At 39.5% G+C, this 25019-nt stretch overlaps 1 protein-coding gene across 3 annotated transcripts in view; it reads left to right on the forward strand.

The window, feature by feature from the left end:
• Nucleotides 1-25019, forward strand: part of MYRIP (myosin VIIA and Rab interacting protein) — a 235054-nt gene that overhangs the window by 116028 nt on the left and 94007 nt on the right. The gene's annotated exons all lie outside the window — the stretch shown is intronic.

Below are 25019 nucleotides of genomic sequence, written 5' to 3' on the forward strand. Positions count from 1 at the left end.
TTGAAAGGTGGGGTTCTAACTAGACTCTTAATAATTTGCATCAGTTGCAACTATAATTGTCTTACTGGAACTTGAAAATTAATTAGAATTAGTTTAATTAGATATGCATTAAGATTTTCTTTTAATGTACATTACAGTGAGACTTGAGGAAAAATTATTAAGGTCTAGTCTACCTGCAGTGCCCAGTACATTTGTCTCTGACTAGCATGGATTGGGATTAACACTAATGTAAAAATGGAACAGTGCCTCTGATAACATGAAAATTGCAACAGAAAATAAAAATCTAGGCTCAGTGGGCAGACAGAACACCCATCAAATAGTCTGAAGTTTTTCCAGCCCCAGGAACAGTCCAAAATAAAATCTTTATATTTCGGATGGTTTTCTTTGGAGGGCACATTCACTGCTATGTGCTTTAATGTCAGCAGAACAGAGCGTAGTTATGTGGAAGCATGGTAAAGTTGATGGTAGATGTGATTTTAGCCTGCCAAAGGATACATCTCTTCTGCTTAGCTGAGCAAGTTTTAGTGTAAAACTTTTCACAGTCTCTACAGGGGAAAAAAAAACTCACCCAAAATTTCGCAAAACCTTGGGATGGTACTTGAGAAAAAGAAGTACTCCTAGTTAGTAACTGAGCCTTGTATTTGTTTGTTGATGTATTCAGCTGTAACAAAGCAGTTGGTTTCCGGACTTAGTTGTGGAAAGCTAATGAAGATATAATGGTGCTTAGCCATCTTGTTTTGCTTTCAAGCAGGCTAAAGCATCTGGTAAAAGGAAGCTGAAATATCCTTTAGGTAGTCTGCAGCAGCTTGGAGCTTTGAGTATACTTTTGTGAGAGTTGCGTATGTCTGCTGTTGAGGTCCTTGTCTGACGTTAGAGAGAACTTGTACAGAATTCGGAAGCTGTGACTGTGTCATGTAAATGCTAGGAAATGTGTTTTTCCTTCTGAGATAGAATTGTATAGGAATATTTACTTGCTGTGTGGTATAGCAGAAAAGATAGTTTTAGCTCTGCCCTGTGCATGTTGTCTTCACTGGACCCATATGGGTCTTGTACTGCTTTTTAAAAAGTCCCCTGAATGATTGTACTTAAGGGATTTACTGATTTTAGGTAAATAGCAGTGAAAATTATTTTCTTCAGCTGTATGTACTTGCAGAAGATGCAATTCCTTCCAAAAATGCCTTCTGATCTATTCCTATTTTCTTCCTCCTCCTTCTCCCACTATCTCTCTGGTTTGTATCCTGTCTCTGATCTGCTTCTCCTTACCATGCTTTAGCATCACAGTGGATCACAGACACCATATCCTTTTGCTTACAGTACCCACGAAGAGCAAGGGCAATAGCTTGGATTTTGCACAAGAGCCAGGAACAGTCTTTGGTTTATTCAGTTGTTCCCTAGCTGGAGGAGGAGAGAGAAATGTGCAAACTGGTTGCTTTGGCAGGTTGATCTCTGCTGGGTTTTTGCTATGCTGATCTGTCTTAATTATTTCTGAAGTATGCACTGTGAAGAATTTCAATTCTGCTAGACAGAATAAAGCTGTACTTGCATAACATACAGCAGACTGCAATGCTGCACTCAGCTTTAAGTATCTAAAAATGGAATTGAAGAGTAGGAAAGAGAGGTCTATTAAAATGGCTAAATACAAATGCTAATTAGACAATCTTTTCTAGCTTTAAGTAGCCTCAGAAGTGAGCATGTGGCTAAGTGCCTGGAGGACTAACCTGTGTTTTAGGAGTTCTGGATTCCAGTTTTAGCTGCCCACCTGATTGTCAAATGACCTTGGAGAAGTTTCCATGTCTCAGGTTTCCCCTGAATGGATTTAATGATGCTGAGCTTTTGGAGGTCAGTGGTTAAAAAGTTAAATGCTATGACTGTAAAGTGCTAAGTATTATTAATGTACTGTTATTATAGAAGTTTTGCTGCAGTCAGCATGCTTAAAACCTTTGCTTTGTGTGTTGCAGTAGCACAGAAAAATAAGCACTTGGATTCTTGTAGGGAATGAATGAGGACAGAATATCACAGCTTTATTTTCAATGTTGATATGTAAATGCTTGCCTCTGTTTGGCCCCACCTACCTTTGGCAAGTCATAGTAAGAGAAGTTATCAAACATTTTCCCTAGTAGGAATAAATATTATGTAAATAGTGTGCAAAAATACTGGGCCTGCTGAACAGGGAGGAGGGGAATCTGAAAGGATATAACACAGTTTTTCCACATAATAAGCAGCATACCAATTATTGATTGGACTTATTTAGTATTTCAGTTTTGCAAAAGCTGAGGGACCTTCAGTGAAGGTGACGAATTGAAAGCTAATAAATATACAGGATTCTTCAAGTGTGGGCACTTAAGTGGCAAGTGAGAACATCACCCCTTACAGTAGCTGAGATAGGAAATCTTAAGTATCAAGCAGAGTTTAGGGGAGAATTTCTCTTGCATCAATTCTTTAACTGGGTCTTCATATGCTCTGCACCCTGTCACTGACTACTGTTGCAGGAGCAGACTTGGAGGGCTGTGGACCATCACAGCCCCTGTGTTGGGTTGGTGGCAGTCAGGGTTTGTGGTGGTTGAACAAGGGAGAACAAGAGATGGCAACACCTAATTAGAGGGTTCAGATTTACGAATACGTGAAGTAGTAAAGGATTGCAAGCCAAGATTTTCCTCCAAGAATCAGGAAAAAAAAAGTTCTGTCATGTCAAAAACCAGCCTGTGATTCTGACTCCTGGGTGGTTGACTTCAGTAATGCTTGTACCTCTCTTCATTTTTCAGTATAATGTCAAATTTATGCATCCCTTATTAATACAGCAATTCTGCCTAAAGCAAGTCCACTCCAACTAATTCTTGGTATCAGTAGTATTACCATTCTTATATTTAAAATGTATCAGATGTTTAATCTGCTTTTTTCCTGGAGAAGAAAGTGATTCTTTCTGTCTTGTCAATGATTTGACATTTTCACATGCTTGCAAGTTGATCATTCCTGTGTGTTGTGATGGAGTTCTCTTAGTTGACAGAGGGAATGAGGTTTGCCTTTCTGACAACACCTCTCCTATAGAAGACTTGTAAGTAAACTGAGGCAACCATTAGAACTGACGATTATAATAAATTCAACATGTCCAGGCAGTTTTGGAATCTAATAAACCCCTCTGATTATCCCATGCTTGGTCCTCTTTTTCTCCCCAGCTGGTGCTGCTGCCTGCTTTTGGGTGACCCTTAGGGTGTTTCTCTGATCCCCTGCAGAAGGTCACAGTCTAGCTCTTTTTGCTTTTCTGAGAAGTGAGAGCATTTTGGCTCTGTTCTTTGTTAACATTAACAGAAATGCAAGACTGTGCTTCAGAGCAGGAGCTTTTCAGTCAGGTTGAACTGTAACATTCAGGAGGAGACGTTTTCTGCCCAGGCATTTCAGACCCCACTGTCTGCCTCCCAAGCTCATTCGGCAGCATTGAACTATCTGCTGGCCTTGGAGCATGCTGGGATGTTCCTCAGCTCCAGCGAGCATCAGCCTTTCCTTATCCTCTTCATGACCACTCTATGTTTACTTGCCCGACAGAGGTTGATTTCTGATTCATGTTTTTTCCCCTCTGGGTTGGGTTTCTAAAATCCTCTTAGCATAATGTTGTTTGAAAAACGTTTTTCAAAACAGGTTAATCTGAAAAAGCTGTTAAATTTTTTATTTTAAACAACATTGAATTAGTACCTGTGAAAGTCCCTTTGGAAAAGTGAAATTTAAAAACTACTGATTTTTATTTTGAATAGAAAAAACTTGTGTAAGCAGGGTTTTTCACATCATCTCATCTAGATCAGATGTTTGATTTTGGGGTCAAGTCAGAGTATCTTTGTATATCATTTCATTAGAATTTCTTTTTCTAGTCTCTACTAATGACAATTATGTGAAGTTATTTTTTTAACAGGGAAAATCACATTTCACTTGTTAAGTCTTATTGTGCCGTATTACTTTTTTCCCATCATAAAATGCATGTAATAAAGCAAAAAGTCATGCTGTGGCTAACACTCTTAACGTAGCCTTTAAACAGAGCAGAATGCACTTTCATGTAGACATGCTATTGAATATTTTTTAATTATCAATAATGAAAGATTGCTAATTGGCCTGATACATGTTTGTTTCAGCATTTGCTGAGTCTTCAGGTTTTCTCCTGCTGTATTTGTGGAACTGTCAAGCTTTGAAGTACAAAAATCAGTCACTTCCTCCAGCCAACGCTGATGTTGCCACCTTCAAGAGTGAAGTCAGCTTCTGGCCTGTACTTTGCTAGTCCTGAAGGGACATGCTATGTGCATGCTCTTTGTTTTTTCTGATTGGGAAATGTGACCTTAAAGTTTCTGGATTTACTATGTTTGGTGGGGCCCGCTGTGACTTTGAGGAACTGGGCATCAAGAAGGGAGGTCTATGTTGTGAAGGAGGAGTCTTCTTCCACCTAAGCATCACATATGTTTAGCTCCCATATGCTTCTCACAAGGAGAGAAGACTATTTATATCTGTATTGTATGTCCCTCTGTTTCTGTCATTATAAGTTGTATATAAGGACTATTTCCGCAGTCCACAGATAATTGAGATTTTTTTGCCAAATTGTATTATTTTTATCCCACTTTCTATGGATCAGAGGCCCTCTGGGCCTCTTTACTGCTTTTTTCCTCCGGTTATGTGTGGGTACCGTTAGAGCATTATAAATGCTGTGGTTAGCACTAAATTTTTTTCTTGGTGATAAAATTGGAAATCCTCCAAACTTGTAGCCACTAGCTGTGAATGGCAATAACAAATGTGTCTTTCCTGTAGCTAATGCACTTTGCAATCAGGAATAGTACCCTCTTAAAAGGTTCTTGTGTTAACAAAGAAGTTAAAGTGAGAATTTAATTTGTCATTTTTGAAGAGCTTAATCACGTCAATAGTAAGTCCCTCTATGCTCTTATTCTTCAGACCCACCTCTCACATGAAATAAATAGTGAAGCACTTACTGCTTAGTATCTTCAATAAGAATCTATGAGATCATACATTTAGATATTTCATCAGGCAGTAACTCATACTGCTTCTGTGACTAGGGGGAAAAGGAAGGTGGAAAAAGCAATTGCCCTGTCTTTCTGCCAAAGACAAGGTTTTCTAAATTTGTTTGCAGAGTTAAGTATGTGGCTTTCTTGTACTTTTTTGTAGTAACATACCTTTCTGCACCTAGGTTTTTGTGAAGTTTTACTCCAGATAAGCACTGCTGGAGCCTTGCTAGAGAGTTAATTACTCTTCTTACATCTTCCATCCCCCCAGCTTTCAAAATGTGACCCTACGCTTGTGGATGATGAAATAAGTGGTAATGCCTGCCAGAGTTACCTGTACTGGAAGTATGTTTCATGGGTTTTCCTGTCCTACATCACACCTGAGTCTTTTACTATAGCTGTCCAGGCAAATGTCTTGTTCGTTTTAGCTCGGGAGCTAATAGACAATTCTTGTATTTATTTTGTATCCACAAGTAAAATCATGTTAACGTAGGGGGAAAACCATCTGTGACCTAAAGCTGGTTTTGAGTTTCATCTCCATTCATTTCTTGCAGAAACAGCTTCAGAAATGAAGATCGAATTTTGACATAGTGCCTAAATACAAGCTGTCTAAAACCAGAACACTTTTGGTTGCAGAAGTTGTGAACCGGTTGAAAGTTCTGTTTGATCATAGCAAAAGAAAGCTGCCTGTTCATTTTAAGATTACGATTAGATTTACAGTGTGCTTGGGAATTACTTTGATAAAATGTTTTCATCAGAAAGCTGCTGTAGTAAAAATGGAAATTCTTTACAAGTACATACTTACTTTGACTGGAAAACGATGAGGACCAACATTGGAATTCTGAAAAGGAACCTGTGAGAGATCACAATTCAGTTGCCTGAAACATGGGAGCTGAAGTTGAAACCTTTCCTCAGAATCATACCAAATATGTCTTTTGTTCTCTCCATAGCCCCCCAATATATTTAAAACTCGTATATGTTTCTCAGAATGAGCATGGTATGGTTTTACAGTTTGACTTCTGTCTCTTGATTATTGGATGCCAACAGGGAGTTGCTAATGATTTTCTGAAGTGGTTTTGTTAGTTCTGTGGTTCAGGAGCTGTTCTGTGACCATGGTCTTGCATCTTCAGCTGAACACTTTTGCTTTGGGAAGCCTCTTTGTAAGGTAATAAGGTGGCCTTTGTTTCTGGATCTGTAATACTGCCTGCCCTATCATTTTGATTTGAAATTTAATGTGCTGTGAAGCTTGTTATAATTCAGCAAGTGATGTTTCTTGGCAATATGTGCAAGTCAGATGTCCATGCTGGTTCTTTCAGGCTTCATCTCTTTCTGTCCATTGGTGTGAATACGGAGGGGTGCTTCTCGGGGCCCCATCTTGAGAGAGGCTTCCTTCTCTTTTCATGAAGCTCCCAAGAGATAATTAGTGGTGAATGAAAGAGTTTGTTCATTTAATTAATAAATACTATTTTCCATCATCTGTCACACTCTGAGGTTGTATGTGAGGTTAATAGGGTAATGAAGACATCATGGTTTGCATTGTCTTCAATTTGCTGCTGACAGATTTGCTTTGTGTTCATGTTTTTTCCTGGCTGGTCAGTGTAGTGGCTTGTAGAATAGTGCCTGGATTATGGAAACCTGAATGCTTGTGTGATAGAGGAAATCCATGTTAAAGGGTGGTGGTCACAGTTGTAATTTTGTCTCACTGATGTGTTTGCAGGGCTTTGTAACCTAGGCAACTTCTTGTGTTCTCTGTGTCTCAGGTAGTTGCAATTATCAAAAGCACTTCAATCTCTGGCAAGATAAGAAATGAATTAATATCTGTTAGAGGCAAGGAAGAAATTCATGATGACTTGTCCCAGCCCTGCAAACTCACCGGTAGCCAGGCCTCTGTGCATACTTCTGATCAAAAATGCTTTTGGAAATTGTCCTGAGGGAGGAAAAAAAAGCTGTAGAGTGTTGTACTGTGAAGAAGTGGCCACTGTGAACTACATTTTGAATGCCTGAATCTCCAGTGCTTTGGAAATCCTGAGCCATTTGTATTTTGGGGGAAGTAATTATGTTACATGTTTTAAAAAAACACATTGCAACTGCTGTCTGTCAGCCTTAGGCTCCGTGACCTATGTCAAAATTCCTTGTGTTTCGTTTCTAGGATCAAATGGCTATTGGATATAAGGGAATTTGAGGTTAATATTTTAGAATGTGTCTGTATCAATGTTGCCCCCTGAAACTGTTTCTCTGAGTATAGAAACTAGACCACTCACACAGAAAACATACGTAACAACTGTCTATGTTACTCCTAAACATGGTGTGTAATAGTGGTTATTTTTCTCATCAGGGAAATTATAATTAGAGATTGATTATTCTTGGGAAACACCAGCTTTCAAAGCAGACTTACATAGAGTTGTAGTAGAGAGGGTTGGTTTTGAGACCTGCAAAAGCATAGTTCTCCGAGTCCATTCTCTGCAGTACATTTGAACACTGTACTTCCCACTTTCAAAGTTTTCCACCTGCTACCAAAGAAGGTGGTTCTGGCAAGAGAAACAGCAACAAAATAGAGTGAAAGGAGATTGACAGAAAAAGCAGAAGCAGGAGGGTGGGGGGAATAGCATGATTATATTTTGAAAAATTAGTCATGTAACATGTCATCATAGTTCCCAACTGGCAATTAAACAGCACATATCTGCATAAAGGATTAGTAACACTGTAGGGTAACGTTCAGGATCTTGAACAACACTTTCAGTATATAATTTGCAAATTGTTTGACAGAGACTTGCCTCACACACACCATACGCTACTCTATTCCAGTGCTTAATATAATTAGTCCTAGCAAAACCAGACCTCCAGCTCCATAGCTAGCTGGCTATGACTTTACAATACGCCTGTTGCATGGAGAGATTTAAAAAAAAAATAAAAATGGGACAGCCAGCCAGAAAAATTACACGATTTATTCATCCTCATGTGTCAGGGTGCTGTGCCAGCCACCTGCTCCCAGGAGCTGTAGCGGCTGCGGCTCCCCCAGGGCAGCAGGCACCTCTCTGGTGATACAGGAGGTCCAAAGTGAAACAGAGCAGGTGATGCCCAGCTGGTTGTGCAGGGCTTGCAAAGGCAGCACTGCTGGAAGCTGAACCAGCTTGAAGGCTGTTAGCAGGTGTGGGACACAGCTACACTTGCGTGCACACCTGCTCCTTAGGATGGTCTCTGGCAGTGAGGTCACAGAATAATTCAGGTTGGAAATGACCTCTGGAGGTCTCCAGTCCGGTCCCCTTCTCCAAGCAGGACCAGGAGGACTGGGTTACTCAGGGACTTTTCTGGTCAGGTTTTGAAGGTCCTCAAGGGTGCAAATCCTTCAGCCTTTCAAGGCCCCCGTCCCAGTGTTTGACCACCTGTATGGTAAAAAAGTATTTCCATGTATCTAATCAGGATTTCCCATGTCCTCACTTGCATCCACAGCCTCTTGACACTCCCCAGGCACCTCTGAGGAGAGTCTGGCACTTTCTTCCCTAAATCCTCCCACGAAGTGGTTGTGAGCAGTGGTTTGACCCCCGGAGCCTTCCCCTGGCCATACACTGTGCAGTTTAGACAACTGTAGATACCTAAAAGTTGAATACTCATTTTTTTTTCATGGTTTTTCTTTGCAAGTAAAAGCCTGAGAAAAATGCAGAGGTAAATTCAAAACCGTGCACTTTGAGCTCACTGTAGTGATACCACTTTTGTGGTACTTGTTTTTAGCAACAGCTCACTTTTGATAGTAAGATTAATGGATACCAAATAAACTTCTCAGGCGTTCAGTGTGGATTAGCTACGATAATAGCATCTAGAGTAATCTGGATGTAAAAAAAAGTTAAGGAAGGAGTTTCAGGACAGAAATCCTCTTTGATCTGAGATAGCCAGGACTCTAGCCCTGAAGGCTCCTTTGAGTGCTTTATTTAAATCTGCTGATTTTCAAAGGTGTACTGAGCATTGTGTTAAATGAGCATATATGTCAACTCTTGAAGGCTTGCACAGAGTCTGGCAGCGTCCATCCCTCTGCTGTAGTTGCTCAGATGCACCAGTTACTGATATTAGAAAGTCATGTGAGGAAATTACTGCCTCAAAATTCTGAAAGTCAGAATTTAGCTCCCAGCTTTCCTTCAGATCATCTCTGTCTATGGACAGCTGTGTTAAACTTTGCGTGCCCCAGTTCCTTTTTGGTGAAATATAGATGATGATGGCAATTCCTTTATGTTTAAGTGTAGAGCTTCTCAGGGCAGGACCACCTCTAAATTCTGCTCTAATCTCAGGTACAGTACAGCTGATGTGTGCTACCAGAATGCAAATACAAATCAGCACAACTTCTGAACTCTCTCACTTTGTATAACTGGGTGCCTTCCAGTATGCGGTTTAGCCTTTACATGGGCTTTGTTAACTCTTGTCACGCAAAGATTCTGCTTCTCTCAGTTCAAATGTACTGCTCCAGTTTTTAAAAGGCACATTAAAAAGTTGCTGTCCCAGCATTACTTAAGCTGAAAAGTGTTAGTTGTCAGAATTACTTTTAAAGTAGAAAGTGTATCTATGCAATCTCATTGACAAAGCCAGGCAATGGCTTCTGAATTGTGCTGAATCTCGTGAGCTGTCTCATATTTGCACAATTTTCTTTTAGGTTATAAAGGCATCATCATGGCTTCTATAATTATTTGGACACCTCCATTTTCCTGGATGATTGCTGATGCTGATTCTGTGCATTTCAAATGTCTTTGGATGGTTTATGAATGGTAGAACTTCAAATTGGGACATAGCTTTAGTGTATATTTAAAGGTAGAAGATTAATACACGGATCCTGCTACAGAGGAAAAGAGTGTTTCCTTCATGTCTCTCCATGTCTTATATAACATATATAGAAGGGCTTGTAGATAGGTTTGGGTTGGGTTTTTTTTATAGTACATGGAGGGAGTAAAGTTTTTTTATTACTATGTAGGTGACAGAATTAATCAGGTGAGGAAGTAGGAGGCAGACCTGGATTCTGCTTCCTACTCATAACTTGCTCACCATCTGGTGTTGAGGAGGTCATGCTGCCTTTCCCCTTTTTGCTCCATTATGAGAGACAGATAATCACTACCTTGATAAAGTACGTTCATGTGAGCTCTGTATAGTTTTGGTTTTGGGTTTGTTTTTTTTTTTTTCACTTGAGGTTGTACAGACCTAGAGTGTCTGAATAAAAAACATGGATATGACAGGCTCCATATGGGAAGTGAGGGTTTTGGAAGGCTCCAGGCTCTGATAGTCATACTGCATCTTAATAAGGAACAACAGATATACCAGGCGAGACATTTTAAAGCTTTTCTCCTTCTGAATCCTCTGTAAGGATCAGTCCAGAGTCTCATCTCATTTATCAGAAGTAGGGTATCACCAGTCTACTCTTCTCTGTTAGTCTTACTGTGTGTCCATGTGTGCTCTGCAGCCTGCCTGTTCTTGGCCAGAATATGAGTTTGAAGAAGGGCTTTCCAAGGCAGAAGAGTGTAAGTTACTCTGTTTTGCTGGAGAATGGGGTAAGCCCATAGGTTGGTCCACAGTCAGAAAAGCATCAAGATGGCTCAGAATTTGCTTCCCTATGCGCTATAACATGGGGAGACGGTGGGGTGATGAGGATTACAGAGCTGGGGTTTCTGCCATCAGGTGAAAAAAACCCATAGACTTTTAAAAGTTGATTATTACTGCTGTTACTGCAGTGGTGTGTTTTTCCTGTGGTCGAGGCAGTGCAATTGAACCTGAGAGACACCTGTGGGAAACGTAGCCCTTCCTGTCCGAATAATTGTCAAGTGAAATCTGAGGAGAGCTCTCTGGCAAATTCTCTTAGTCGATAACATAGCAGATGGGAAATCTTGATCAGAAAAAAGCCAAAACAAAAATAAAGCCTTGCATTTAGTGAAGGGAAACACCTCCTCCGTAGTAGCTGTCTTTAGATACTAGATTTCATGGTTTTAATAAGTTTTTAATAGTGAGGCAAAAATCTAAAAACACTGCTTCTCCTAATTATCACATAGATTGGGATTATTATACATCCTAATTAACAGACTGGTTAAGATTTGTGTCTGAAACTAGCTGATTTGGTTGAAGTTGGACAGATGATATAATAAACTCTAAAAATTCTTTTCTAATGAGATTTTTACAAGTAACCTCGTCCATTGTGATGGGATTTCTTAAATCATAGCAAATCCTGTTCATAGATTCAGCTGTGGGTGTACTAATACAACCAGCAGCACCTCCTGTCCTTTCTCTGGGGACTAGCAGATGAAGCTTGCAAAGAAGATGTATCTGGGGGTCCAGGGGCAGGAATAAGATTTTAATATAAGTGAGAATTGAGATTCTGCAAGTCATTTCATTTTAGCAGGGATTGTAGAAATATAGTGAGCTAACATATATCTGATGTGTTTTGTCCTGCATGTTAAAACTTCCATTGTTATAAACTATGGAAGATAAAATCAGCATGTAGCAAACTTAACGATGCCCTTCCTTTGTAAGATCTGGATCATTCTGCAGAGGTACTCTGTGTGCTGAGGAAATTGTTATTTAAGCAACATAGATGAAACCTCCCAAATTCCGTTATTTATATTTTGCAAGAAAAAACCCACAGTATCTGGTGAGAAAGAATTAGCTTCTTAAGAGAATGCTTTTAACTGGGACTCTGTTATTAGTTAGAATTTCCTCATTGTAAGAAGTTTCTGTTAAGCCAAGCCAGAAAGCATAACTGCCCTACCATGCTTTTGTGAAGGTTTCCTCTAGCTAAATATCTTTTGCCTGTGGTAACAAAGATTCTGGCAAATCTAAAGAGAGTTGGGGTGGGGAACCAGCTGCTAAATAGCTTTATTGCTTCTCTGTGATGTGATCTTTCCTAATCCCATCAGAACAGCAACATATTGGTTACTTGGCTTTTTTCCCTATTTGACATATATATGAGACAAGTGGAAATTTTTTTCCTTTCTGCATTTAAAATTACTAGCTTTCACTAGTGTACCATCTTCCTAGATGGAGTAAAACGTTTTGTGGTACCAAAACCTGTACAGCAAATCTTCAGAGCCTCTGCACTGGCAGAGTGCTGTTTCCAGTGCAGAAAGACTTCCTCCTTTCAGACACAAATCTCACAGGTCTGTTCTGCTTTTAATTCTTGCTGAATAATTGTCTACAGATGCTTCTACAGATTCATCTCTGATCTGAACACTGCCCTCAGAATAAATGTAGCAGTTACTGCCTTTGAGAGTCTACAGAAAGTAAAATGATTCTGCCGTTATCCTTACTGTTGGGATTTATTAAGACTGATGCTTTTATGCCTAATTAAAAAATCTGCAGTGTCATGGGATATTGCCATGGGTCTAAAATAAATTCATTCAAGCTGACATCAAGATTGATATGAGCTTTATTTTTTCCTATGACATGGAACTGTACCATCCCGCTTTTTTGTAGAAAAAATTGCTAAGTCTGATTGCAATAGGAAAATATTTTTTTTCCAGAGATAATAAGCTCCTCCCATGCATTAAAGTTGCCTAGCTTTCTATTATTCCAACATTATCACAATTTTTGTTTATTTTCTTCCACTTACTCCTGTTCTCATAAGTTTACATTGAAAGATCACAAAATACTTATGGTTTAGACAAAGCCTCTGCAAGGAGTCACTTCAGGTTCTGTGTTTCATTTGATGCCAAGAATTTAGTGTGTAAAAGCACCATGTCTAAATGGCTTTTCTGTGTATTCCCAACCTGTTTGGCCTCATTACAAGAAGGACATGAGAAATGCTTATTTGGAATATTTAAAAATCCACAGTGGTACTGTCAGAGGGAGGAAAAACCACCCTGAAACCAAATCTGCCTTTCAGAGTCAGCATGCATATGTGGTCCTGGATTAGTTTATATAAATAAATATTCACTAACGTAATCTGTGAAATGTTACTTGATGTTATTATGCCAGTACTGTTTGTGCTTCCATAATTGAAGTTAAAACGAATTTGATATTTGAAGCAGAGCTTCACAAGAGGGCTAATTCATATTACTGCTAGGATTAACAAATATATTTAGGGGGTTGAAGTAAATATTCTGAAATTTTTATAAGTATCTGGATTAATTTGATCTAATTTCTAAATAATTTCTGTCTATAATACAGTGTAATGACAGAACAGGTCAGGCTGTTCCCATTTCACTAAATCACTGAAACCTTTTGGTATATTTGAAGAATTTGCTCTTAGGTCATGATTTTTCTGCCATGCTCTATAATTGAAAGTTTCTTTCTCATCAGGGCATTAAAACATACTGTTTCACTGTCACAAACTCTTAAAATCCCTTTGCTGTCTCAAAATTACTTCCCCATACTCTTAAATTCAGCAGGACAGTCTTAAAATACATATTACTCACTGATCTCTTAAATGGGCTAAATCTAAGCCCTTCCTGGAGAAGACAATGACTTCAAACTATCCCTGCTGTGTTCAGTATCGGTGTATTCATGTTGCATTCCCAAATGAACCACAACTTTTGCTGTGTCACAGTACAGTATGAGTGGGAATGAATAATGTTCTTTAAAAATCTTTAAAATCTAACCTGGGATTGCAAACCTTGTAGAATTACAGGCTGTGATTGTTACCACTTTTAGTTGTTTGAGTAATTCTGCTTTACAGTTACATACCTTAATATAGCTGCATCTGTTTGAGATGTAATTTGACCTTTAGTTTGCTGGATTTGGAATAGCTGGCACAAATTTACAGTTTTTTGGGGTTTTTTTTTAACATAAATTTACTGCTATAGACTCTCAACTGCAACGCTAGATTGAAATAGGCTTAAAAAGTAAAACCAAGTGTTGAAATTATAACAGGGGTAAAAAATCCAGCATTTTTTGGGACAGCTTTGGCAGTTCATTTCCCAGTAAAAATACTAGGAATTCCAGCTCGCAAATAGTAGTCCAGGTACTGAGAATACTAAAGGCAAATGAACAAGCAACTGTATGCAAAGAAAAATGTAACATACTCTCCAGAGTGATTGCTTTTTTTATGCGTGTGTGCTTATACTGGATACCTGCTATTTAAAACTTGAGCCCTTTTCCTAGAGACCTTCCATTTGTCTTTGGTGTCAAACATTTCCATGGTAACATTTCACTTCTCTGTTTTCACTTTTGCTCGCTTTACCTTGAAATCTATGAATTGGTTATTATTGAGAGAAGACACAGTTCAGGTTGATCATAGTGGTCTTGGATATTTTAACCAACATTATGCTTTATCAGCTAATGCAGTAGATTAATTCTTTGGATCAGTAGTGATCTAGTTGTCTTCTTTGCTTTTCAGTTTCTTAAAAATATTTTTAACATTCTGTAGAACCTTGAGGGCTACAAAAAGAAAATCACTGATTGGTTAAAGACAATATAATGCTCTAACTATCTCAGTCACACACAAAGGTATTTAAAGAGCATTTAAGCTGCAGTGGTAAGCACATGAAAGGTATGTATTGCAATGATTAAAAAGACTGTGTAGGGATATCTCAGACATGTACATTATAATTTTTTTTTTTCAATCTGTGATTTCTTACTAGTTTGTCCACAGCACATCTGCTTTATTGTGATCCCAGTGCAGGAGTGAAGAAAGGACTGTCTAGAGGCTGAAGCACTTGCTTCATTTGTTTCAGAACCTAGGAGTAATGTGGTCAATAAGCCAAAAATTACCCTGGAGGCACAGCTTCTGTATTCCTTCTGCAAAGAAAAAACCAAATCAAAACCAGTCGTCCCTGTGGGCTACTAGACTGAGACCTACGTGTATCTTTAGCAAGGTCAGCATGTTTCAGCAAAGCTTGCAGCTTTTTGGCAGTCGAGGCAAGAGGAGTTAGCAGGTGGTTTCCTTTGGGAGGCAGAGTGAGAGGAAAATGAGATGCTTTGTTGGTTATTTCTCAGAGATCTGTCAACAGCAGATGACTCAGGCTCTGCTCCTACCTTTGCAAGAGTGTGTGCTTTAGTGAGCGGATTTTATTGATATAGAGAGCCTGTTAGCAAAGTCACACCACTCTGCTGTGTCTCTGTAAACTTCACTTTAGTTTGGCAAAAGTATGTGATTTTGAGATATTTTGTGTTTTGTCATGGAGATGCACAAACTTTCCTATGTCTGTTTCAGTTGTCCTCTAACACATTCAAGAGCGAAGCATTTAAAGAAAAGATCACAAGATAAATGTTTTCATGTATGTGAAAAGCATGTTGTTGTTTAGTCTCATCCTTAGAAACTGCAGAACAACTTTGATATTTTTTTCAAAATATTTAATGTAAGGCAAATCCCCAGCCCAACACACTTAATTCGAAGGAGTTGAGGTTTATCAAAGTAATGAACAACAGATGGAGATGTGTCAGGTATCTTAAGAGTAACAGTAAATTATAAGCCGGTTTACAGTACTTGTAAGGCAGTGTGCTTCAGACCTTACCTGCCCACCTTCTGACAACCATGTAATTAGCTAATTTAATAGGAACACACTTCCTACCATGGATTAGTATTTTAATTTCTTACTGTGTATTTTCATAGGTGATGCTAATAAATCTTTTTCTGATCATTGTACCCTTTTTGTGCTTAGAAGTTAATTCATTACAGGGTATGTTTATCTTTCCCTGCGCTTAAGTAGCTGGTTTCAGCAAGGGAGCCACCATATAAGGGTGTCGTGCTGCCTTGAAGCCATATTACTTTCTATTGTAATTCTGCCAGTTTTTGCAATGCAGTTTCATTTGCTGAGAAAGCATTAAGACACCAGCAGGTGCTGGGAAGCAGCAGGAAGCAAGAGCCTTGTTTCAGTTAAGAGCACTTTTTTCCCCTCATTTCCGTTCACGTAGTGGGGATCAGGAATTTATTCAGGGTTGTAAGATGTGCTCTATGAAAACATCCATGTTTCTCATCCATAAAGGTATGGGTCAAAATATTTTTTTAATGCTGGTATGAAGGTTTTCTTTCCTGTTGGAGGTGAGTTTATATACAGGTATAATATATAATCTCCTATCTACAGGTCTGTGAGACAGGAAGACCTGGTGCTGCTCGTCTGGCCGCAGCCTACTCGAAAGCTGGGAGTCTGTTGCTGCAGTGAAGCCATGTGTGTTCTGGTTGGGAACATCCATCAAGGCTTTGGTAGAGCAACAAATTTAATTCTTGTCTCACAGATTGTTCCCCATGTTGTCAGACTGCAGGCTTTTCTGTGCAGGGGTACCGTACTTGGTTTTATGTTGCCAGGCATGGTAGAGCCTTAATATTGATGGACTTGCTGTAGAAATACTGTGTGATATGCAATAGCAAATTCTAGTGCTGATTTCCTTCAGGTCTGGAGGGTAGCTTGCTTGCTTCCTCCCAGCCCCCTCTGGAAGTTTCCTTTAGAGACTGAAAATCAAGTTATAACCTTAATTAACACAGAGCTGGGAGTTGTTCCAGCATGGATTATTTGACAATGTGAGCAAGGCTTCTCTTGTCATTGCAAGCCAGGCTGAACTCAGGATCCTTTTACTGCTCCTGATGATCAATTAAGCGTTAACCATGAAAGGGAAAATTTAGTAGTGGGAGAGATTGCCTTTTCAGACTTTAAAGGTGACATTGCAAACAGTGGACCATATTGAAGTTTTAATTAAAAATATTGTCAACATGTCTTTAAATTTTACTGTCCAGGTTATCAGTTGCAATCATCTTTTTCTAAGGAAGTTTAATCAAAGAGCACAAGATCGATACTACCCTAATGTGAAAATAAATTAACAGGATTTTTTTTCATGTCTATAGTACCATTATGCAAAAATTTAAAATAATATATATTTGAGAGTGTATATATATTTAGATGAAATGTAGTTTAAAAAAAAAATGGTTTCATGCACATTCCAAAACCCTTTTCATAAATTATGGGAGCTAACATGGAAGCTTCATATCAGCATTACCTAATGAAACATGTCCTACATAAATGAATATTTATATTATTTTCAGGCCCAAGGGAGTGATTTTGATGCAATATATATACACCATATGAGCTTTTTAAATAACAATCAGATGTGATACCTGAGCTGTACTACTTCAACTTGCAGGCATGTTTGTTGGTTATTTTGGAGCCATTGGATTTAATAGTTTAATTGCAAAGGAGGCCTGCAATTTGAGATGTATAAAGAAAAAACTTTTATTTTGGTTTCTCAAAGGCCTCTTTAAATACTGCAACCAGAAGAATAAGTGATTTTTCTTAAGCGTCTTGCATTGTTCTGCCAGAGCAAACACAGTTGGGAATCTCAACGTTGTTAAAATCTGTTTCAGTTGTTGCACCATTCCTTTACATCTGATACTTCTCTTGGGACAAGAAACTTCAGTGACATTAACCTTTTGGTTTTGTTTTTGGTTTTTTTTAATACTAGTTGCTAAAGTCTGCAAGTTATTGGGGAAAAGAAGAACTTCATTTGAATAATCTGTAAACCATGGACATTTATCCACCATATTCCTGTGCTTTACTGTCTTTCTCTTTGATTCTAATGGCAAGTTAGAAGGTTGCCCTTCTGTGCTGAGTTTACAAGTGAGATGGTTCTTTATCTTACTTGGGACAGGTTATCTTATGTAAGAGCCTTTTGTTTGATTGAGCAAATTTCCCATCTGTGGTTCTTATTTCCTCTGAAAAGTTTTGCTGTCCTCAAGGGTGTTGCACTTAATTTTATTGGAAGCATACAACAGAATGGCTATATGTAGCTCTTACACAGGACTTTGTGTAAAGTATGAAACTTTACAGCTTCATGCATGTGTTCTATTCTTCTAGTAGAAGAATATACAGTTGTGTTCATCTTTTTAATAATTTCCTTTGATACTGGACAAAACAGTTGACCTACAGGTATAACGGAGTATACTTAGCTATGTTTCAAACCTGTTGGAATTAGTACTGTGAAAACTTAATCCGATCTTGCTGGCAAATTGGGTTTGTGCCTAGAGTAACTGCATTTTTGTTTTGCTGGAAACTATTCCAAGAGTGCTGCATATCTGGAGATCCTGAAGAAGTATATCTTCATGTAAGCAAGTACACCCATTCCTGTGCTAACTTGTCTATAAACTAGCCACAATAGTCTGATTTGTAGCATCATAGAAGCAAAATCTAGCTTTTGGTTTGGTTGTTTTGTTATGGGAAATATTTGTGTAAGTCTCTTACTTGCTTTCTTTGGTTACGCAACAGTATTGACTTGAAAGTGGCAAATTTTCAGGATTTGAACTATACTGAACTAAAATCCATGTGCAATTTAAGTACGTGGTGAACTTCAGAGCATGAAGAAGGGAAATCACAACTTCATTTTTCTTCCTTTACTACTGATCTGTGGTATGAACGTAAGGTGTTTTGGAAATCCTCATTTTTTAAACTTTGCCACCTTACTAGAGTTTTTTAAATTTTTTGCACCAGGGAATTGCACTACATAAATTTCCTGAGCTTGCTTTTTTTAACTCTAGTTTACAATGTTGTGTTCTGAAGTATCTCTGTGCTGTAAGGATTACAATAGGAAGCCGATGTTGCCATAGCCACAGGTTTTAGTGTCTTGACTGTTGAATCTTAAGACCAGTTCCTATACCCACACTGTCATCATAATAAAGAAGTCAATATTTTAGCTTGTAAGATAAATTATTTTTAAATATGGTCAGATTCTTTGGGGAAAAAAAGAACAAACCCTTCAGGTGGGGGGATCTCCTTTCTGCTGCCATCAAACAAAGTTCAAGTATGAATCCTGGGGATTTGCTTGTAGATGTTGGTCTTAAATAGATAATGTCCAAACAAAAAATGAGAACTCATAACTGTTTGGGTTGCTGCGATAATAGGAAGTCCCACATCCCTTCTCCAGTATCGCCATCCTAATTCTCAAACCCTAGAAACTGCTCTTTCAGAACTATATTTCTGAAATAGAGGGGTTCTAAGTAATTTTGTAAGTACTGCTTTTAAGTTAGTACAACTAATTTATCTAAAACCTTATCAAGTCTTTTGTATACATTTAAGAATTTTAATGTCTTTAATTTTAAAAAGTACAGTATGTTTTAAAAAGCACAGCTGCAGAACTTGTATTCAAAAATATTGAGTATACAGTGGGTAGCTACACACAGAGATAATTCATTTTTTCCATTGAAATGAATCTTTTTAATAATCTTCTTGCTGATTTAAATGAGAAGAGGGTTCTCATGGAAGAAGTTGCAACTGGTGATACTTACTCTATTGATATTTTCTAATAGTACCAGTGAACTAATGTATAACCCAAATATATGGAAAAAGGGAGTTCTTCCTCAAAACAGCATATGCATACAAGTCTGTAAAATCTTTATTTGTAGCTCATTTCATTTAAGAAATTATAGTCAATTGTATGTATAATTGTTTTGTATAACTGAACTTCTGACTTCATTCTGTGTCTTCCTGTATTATTGAAAAGGACTCCTTTCCCAAATAGTGTTGGAAACGTGGATATGTGAAATTATGAAACTGCTTCTGCCATCTACCTTCAAATGTGTTTTGTATTTGGATATCCTACAAGTAGATAGAAAGAAATCCATATTACAGACATCTAGAATTACTAGTTTCTTGCTCAAGTCAGTCTAGGAATAGTGAAATTTTCACTACTTCAGAAAAATAGTTTTCTTACCCTTTTTTCCCAAGAGAGGAGCAAGTACTAAATATCTTTAATAATGTGTTGAAATCTGTCAGTTTATTGCTTAAGAAAGTTACAATGCTTTTAACATTGGTAAGCACTGTGTTTAAGATATCTTCCTTTCTTCACTTAAAGTATGGTATTCTGACACATTTCAGTGTCTGAATGTGAGTCTGTCTTCCCTGTATTAATAGTAGATTGCAATATCTTTATAAATTGCATTGTCTCACTCGTTTCACAAATTTTGCTGGTTTTATGCCAGAGGTGATTACATCTGTTAAAGTAGTATACTCTGCTTTCTAGAATGAAGTCACAGTTACATACTTGCTTTCAGTTTGAGTTAATTTCTGCATTTTGACTTTTAGTGGGAATGAGGTGAATGCCAAAGTTCGCATGCCAAAAGGTTAGAAGTAGTGGAATATGCACAGCAGCTGTCAAAAGGACACATAAAGGTGAATTAGCACTGCTTATTAAGGAATTAATTACTTATCACATTTGTCTTAAGACTAGCATTACATTCTTTAATTTGATGCAATCTGCTGGTGGCAGAAGGAGAGAAAGCACACCAAGAAACCATGGTGAGGTATTTGCATACACCTGCACTGATTGTAGTTTGATCACTGCAAGCAAACTGTGCTGTTTGTGTACTGAAGCACCAGCAAATCGCAGAATCATTGAGGTTAGAAGCAACCTGTTGGGATCATCTTGTCCAGCCCCACTGCTTAAGCAGAGTCAGTTAGAGTAGATTTTCCAGGAATATATCCAGTCAAGTTTTTAATACCACCAAGCATGAAGACTGCATAATCTCTCTGGGCAACCTGCTCTACTGTTTCACCACCCTCAAAGTGAAAAAAAAGTGTTTTCCTGTGATTAGATAGAATTTTGTGTGTTTTCATTTGCGTCCGTTGTCTCTTGTCCTGTCTCTGGGCATTACTGAGGGGAGTCTGATTCCCTCTTTTTCATTCCCTCCCATCAATGTTTATACACATTGATAAGATTCCCCCACAAGTCTTCTCCAGTTTAAAGAGTCCCAGCTCTCCCAGCTTCTCATCTTCCATAGATGCTCCAACCCCTTAATCATCTTTTTGGCCTTGCCTTGGACTTCCTCCAGTAAGTCCATATCTTTCTTGTACTGGGGACCCCAGAACTGGACACAGTGGTCCAGATGTGTCCGCACCAGTGCTGAGTAGGGAGGAAGGATCACCTTCCTCGACCAGCTGGCGATGCTCTTCCTAATGCAGCCCAGGATGCTGTTTGACTTTTTTATTGCTGCAAGAATATGTTGCAGGCTCATGGTCAACTGCTTTGCCACCAGGATCCCCAAGGTCCTTCTTGGCAGAGTCACCTGTCAGACTGTACTCGTGATTGGGGTTATTTCTCCCCAGGTGCAGGACTTTGCATTTCACCTTGTTGAACTTCATGAGGTTCCCCTCTGCACAGTTCTCCAGCCTGTTGAAGACCCTCTGAATAGCAGCACATCAATCTGGTGTATCAGCCACTCCTCCCAGTTTTGCATGATCTGTGAATTTACTGAGGGTGCACTCCATCCCATTGTTCAGGTCATCAATCAGATGTTGAACAGTAATGACCCCAATATTGACCCCTGGGGTACAACCACCAGTGACTTGCCTCCAGCTGGACTTTGTGCCACTGATCACATCCCTTTGGGCCCAGCTGTTCAGCCAGTTTTTAATCTACCTCACTGTCCACTTAATTAACCCATGCTTTCTCAGCTTGACTATGATGGGCTTATGGGAGAAAGCATCAAAACTTCACTGAAAGGTAAACAACATCTGCTGATCTCTGCTTGTCCGCCAAGCCAATCACCTCATTGTAGAAAGCAATGAGGTTAATCAAGCATGATTTCCCCTTCGTAACTCCATGCTGACTACTCACCATAACCTTTTTGTCTTTCACGTGTTTGGAAATGCTTCCCAGGAGGATTTTTTTCTGTCACCTTCCCAGGAGTTGAGGTGAGGCTGACCAGCCTGTAGTTCCCTGAATCTGCCTTCTGACCTTCCTGAAGATCAGTGTGACATTTGTTCTCTTCCAGTTTGGGGGACCAAGGCTGTGTGTACAATACCAAGGAGCTGTGTTCAAAACAGAACTGAAAGAATTCTGTGTGATTTTGTTCTGAAATGAATGGAATAAAATATCAACACATTCAGAATAAGTTGTCCTTGTGTCAGAGTGCAGGTAATTGAATTCCTCCTCCTGTTCCATGAGGACAGCATGTGTGGCTGTTCCTCCTGCAGAGGCCTCCAAGCACTGTCATACACTCGTTAAGGTTTTCTGAAAAACTGCTTCAGGTACACACTGGTGGAAGTCTTGTTTTGCATTTGTGATGCCTGAAGTAACACCGGTGCAGCCTTTATAGACACAGATATAGGTCTTTTGGAAAACTTTAACACATTTTAAAGTGACATTTAAGGGGTATGAAAACCTGTGCTTTAAAAGGACAAGTGCCCTGCAGCTTGGAGTGGCATACAGAGGAGCCAGGATCTTGGTCGGTCATCAGCAAGACTCCATGTTTGGCAGTGCCAAGTTCTGCGCAGGAGAATTTACCCTGCCAGATTGAGAGCTACTGCAGATGCCCTTGTGATCCTAAATCCTCTTGTGCTATTAACCCTTCTGCAGGGCCAGATCCTTTCACGATCCCTAATGGCATCTGCTCTTAGCTGCATTCTTCAGCTGCACTTCTTGTCCAGGGTTTGCTCTGGTAAAGGTGTTGATGCTGAGAGCCTTCAAAACAGCAGTAACCCTTGTGTTTAATGTCAGAGAAGTAGTTGGTAATCAGGATGTGCTCTCCAGACCCTGTGTCTGGGGGCCTTGCTTTCTTCTCTTAGCAAAAATTCTCCATGGTATTGTTTCTGAAAGTGCTTGTCTGGCCTCGATTACAGCAGCTCAGTACAGAGACATTGCTATCATGCTTTATTTTTAAAAATGACAGCAGCAAAACAGAAATACCAATTTAATGTCACATCCACCATGGGAGATTCAGTCTAGTGGAGAGAACAATGGGCTGACAATCAAGGAGGTCAGCCTCTATTTTTGGTTTGCTAGCCGACTGGCTTTGTGGCCTTGGGCAAATTGCTTTCACCTCTCTGTGCTTCTGCTTCCTCTCCAACTCCCTGCCTGTCTTTTTCATTTAGATGATTAGCTTCCCTAGGCAAGGAATGCCTCTTGTTTGTACAGTTCTCTGGGTTTCGTTGGAAGCCTTGGGGTCTCCAGCCCTGTAACAATAGTGATTCATATCAGTTTTACCACTTATCTCTGATATACAGATCTGAGGAGCCTAATCTTCACAAAGGGATGGATGTTGCTGGCCCTTGTGTTAATAATGTACAATAGGGAGCTATAAAGACAAGGCTCTTCTCTTTTTCATGTGTCAGACCCATCACATCTCCAGGGCTTAGATCAGGACTCATACAAGTGCTGTTCCTGCTCTGTGACACTGGTGTCACACACAGAGCAGTGTGGCATGACCTGTGCTCATGTGGGTGGCCCAGGAGCAAGACGTGCTTGTGCTCAGCCAGCACATGGTCTGTCAACCAGCCAGCCCTGCGTATCTGCCAGGTAAGCTCATGCTCAGGCCTGCAGCCGTGTAGCAGGTTTTAAAGTAGTTGAGTCTCTGTGTCCCTGGCTGATCTGTCTGCACTGATATTTGGAGTCTGGAATAGCCGAAGACCTTGCACTTTGTGGGAGATCCAGATCTACATGAGGTAAGAAAGAGAACAGTCAGGATTGTCCTTACTCAGGGCTGTTGGAGCTGTGTACTGGGTTTGCATGTAAAAGCAAACCAGGATACCCACTGTTAACTAGCTGTTGGAAAGCTAAGCAGCATATAAATGCCATGAGCTGATGGTTTTCCCAATCCTGACTTGTTAGAGGTCTGTGTATTCAGCCTTGAGGGAGTACTCTTCTTTTGAAAGTTTTTCAGCAATTGCGTTTGCCTTTTTGACACTGCTCTCACCAGAGTAGGCACTGTCAGTGCAATATGTACGGCACTGCCTGCTGGGCTGACATCTGTGTCTCTGTCCCCTCACAAGCACGAGCCCCTTCCCCTTTCCCATCCACAAGTGTCCTGGCTGGGCTCTGTCGTACACTAACATTGCACTCACAGCCTGGCTTGCATTGCTTGCTCTTCCTTCCTCGTAAGTTGTCAGCAGTTTGTGTTTAGTAACAATATGATGTTGTTAAGGGGTTTCTTCTTCACATGCTATGTGAGGTTGCTGGCAGCCGTGATTTTATTACGGATCTTGTCGTGATTTCACTTAAAGCTTTCGTTTCCAGAGTGATGGAAAGCTCAGGCTTTCCTTTTAAAAATAGTCGTTATGCTTGGCTCTTTAGAACAGAAAATATGAATCTTAAAGACTAGAATATTGAAGCAATAAATAAAAATACAACAGTTTGTTCTGAGTTTTTAAAAGACTGGGAATGACAGTACTAATTACATAACATAGGAAAGAAATGATAACCTGCTGCCACCCACTGTCCATGCCATTTTAGTGATAGTGAACACCCACCTCCCAGCGTGGAGGATACACTCCCGTGATGGATCCGTATCTCATCTCTTGTTGTAGCAACAGTATGGGCTGGGACATGTTCTTCTTCCAAAGCATAATATGAGTGCGATGATTTCACCAAATACATGTACAAAATGGGCAAGTATTATAATAGGATGTGTCAATGGGTTCTTAATTTGCATAGTAATTAGCATATATAAACCACATGGGGGTGAAAATTCTCCCTGAGAGAAACTTCTCTGAGCTATTATTACTAGATTACAAAGTATAGTCATTACTATATCATTGTGAATACTATTAACAGAACAATGCTTTTTTAAAACAACTAATTGTAAATAATATGGTTTTATAATGGTGGGTGAGGGAGATCTGGGTTCATATCACTTAGAGCTGGTAATCAAAGTCAGCAGGGACAAGAGGCTGTAGTAATTTAAGAGAGTTTCCTTAAAAAAACCTTCCAACTGTTAGCAGTATATGTATGAGAGCAAACATTTCAGCTCCTGTTGTTTAATGCAAAAGGTGCCATTTGCAGGCATGTTCTGGGGCCAACTGTGAGATTACATGTGGGGATGCCTAGGATCCAGCCCCAGGGAGGTGGTGCGGGCTGGGGGGAATGGCCAGCACTGCACACTGAACATCAGCTCAGCCACTGGAGCTTCCAGGGAGCTGCAGGAGGGCATCCCAGATAAATAGTCCTCGTGCACGGTGTGAGGCTCAGCAGGTCTTTTACACTCTGGTTACATGATGGCTGGATGAGCCTTGCACACATCTGAAAAAAGTCTGGTTTTCTCTTTTTTTCTGACACATGTGCTGTGTAGATTTGCTGGCAGTTTGTACGTGCAAACTAGTTTTTCATCTGTGTGGTCACTTCAGTTACTGTCCAGCAATGGGCTGTAAACAG

Source organism: Strix uralensis, chromosome 1, assembly GCF_047716275.1.
Source record: "Strix uralensis isolate ZFMK-TIS-50842 chromosome 1, bStrUra1, whole genome shotgun sequence".
NCBI lineage: Eukaryota > Metazoa > Chordata > Aves > Strigiformes > Strigidae > Strix > Strix uralensis.